This window comes from Cebus imitator, unplaced genomic scaffold, assembly GCF_001604975.1.
Source record: "Cebus imitator isolate Cc_AM_T3 unplaced genomic scaffold, Cebus_imitator-1.0 Scaffold10, whole genome shotgun sequence".
Taxonomy (NCBI): Eukaryota; Metazoa; Chordata; class Mammalia; order Primates; family Cebidae; genus Cebus; species Cebus imitator.
The window spans coordinates 3,264,874-3,266,926 of record NW_016107325.1 but is presented as its reverse complement, the minus strand read 5'-3'; positions in this window follow the sequence as shown (position 1 = coordinate 3,266,926).

Here is a 2,053-nt window from a genome sequence, read left to right as displayed (position 1 = left end):
TTTTTTGAGGCAGGGTCTTTCTCTGTCACCCAGGTGAGAGTGTAGTGTGCACTGGCATGATCCCACAGCTCATTGCAGCCTTGACCTCCTGGGCTCAAGCAATCCTCCCACCTCATTTTTTATTTTTTGGTAGAGATAAGGTTTCACTGTGTTGCCCAGGCTTGGGTTGGTCTTGATCTCTTGAGTTCGTGATCCATCCGCCTCGGCCTCCCAATGTGCTGGGATTACAGGCATGAGCCACCGCCCCCGGCCCTGAAACTTTTTAAAAAAAATCAGAGGATAGTCAGGTGTGGTGGCTCATGCCTGTAATTCCAGCACTTTGGGAGGGTGAGGCAGGTGGATCACCTGACATCAGGAGTTCAAGACCAGCCTAAACGACATGATGAAATCCCCTCTCTACTAAAAATACAAACATTAGCCAGTGTGGTGGTGGGTGCCTGTAATCCTAGCTACTTGGGAGGCTGAGGCAGGACAATTGCTTGAACCCAGGAGGCCAAGGTTGCAGTGAGCCAAGATCGCGCCATTGCACTTCAGCCTGGGTGACAGAGCAAGACTCCATCTCAAAACAAAAAATAAGAGAAGGCTGGACTAAGCCCACTCAGCAGCAGGAGTGCTGTTCCCCCACCATTATGAGAACTTGTCCCCTGAAATCTCTGCTTCAGTGCTCCTGCCAATGCCATTTTAATATCTTGCTTTCTATTTTTACACAGTACATATGTTTTCTATTTATAGTTACCTTACTCTTACTCATACTCCCTGTTTATGGATGATTCCTGGTTCCTTATAGTATATGTGTACAACTGCTATGGTTTGAATGTGTCGCCCACATCCAAGCCGTAGCAGTAAATTCTATCTCAAGAAACCACTTTAAGAAGCAATTCTTAATCTGTTCATGTGTTGGAAACTTAAATTCCCAGTGCAATGGTGTTGAGAGGTGGAACCTATAAGAGGTAATTAGGTCATGAGGCAGAGCCCTCATGAATGGATTAATGTTGTTATTGTAGCAGTGGGTTAGGTTATCTTGAGAGTAGGTTCCTGATAAAAAGATAAATCTGGCTTCCTTCCTTTCTGGCTTTCTCATGCTCTCTTGCCCTTCTGCCTTCCAACATGGGATGACACAGCAAGAAGGATCTCACCAGATGCAGAGTCCTCAACCTTGAACTTCCCAGCCTCTGGAATTGCAAGAAAGAAATTTCTTTCTTTTTTTTATTGAGACACAGTGTCACTCTGCCGCCCAGGCTGGAATGCAGTCATGCAATCTCAGCTCACTGCAACCTCTGCCTCCTGAGTTCAAACAATCCTCATGCCTCAGCCCATCTGGAATTACAGATGGGTGCCATCATGCCCAGCTAATTATTGTATTTTTTTGTAGAGACAGGGTTTTGCCATGTTGGCCAGGCTGACCTCAAATGATCCACCTGTCTCGGCCTCCCAAAGTCCTGGGATTACAGGTGTGAGCCACCGTGCCTTGCCTAGATTTCTGTTCTTTGTGAATGACACAGTCTGAGGTATTCTATTATAGTAAAGCAAAGCAGACAGCAACGATTTTCTCATCTCTGGTAGCTTTCAGTTTTTCCTACTAATGGCAACATCCTCACTGTATTTCCCACAAAATATTTTCTAGATAATCTAATTATGTACCTAATCACCATCATTCCTGTTTGGGCAGAGCTTTTGCTCCAGGTAATCTCACATACCTCAGCCTTGTAGCTTGGCCGCCCTTGAGTCAGGTACCACCTCTGGCAAAATCAGCTGTGGAGTAGGGAAGGGACCAGGAGATACCATCAAAGCAAACCCTGTCTGAACTGCCAAGTGGCTGTGGGTGTGGCAAGGTGTGGCGAGCCTTAACAATTACTTCAGGCAGGATACAACCTTAGGAGCCTCAATGGCCTGTGGAAATAAATAAATGTCTCTCATCTATTTCATTGGATTGTTATGAGAATGACTCTATTTTTTTGTTTTTATTATTTTATTTATGTTTTTTTTTTTTTTTTTTTTTTTTTTTTTTTTTTTTTTTTTTTTTTTTTTTTTTTTTTTTTTTTTTTTTTTTTTT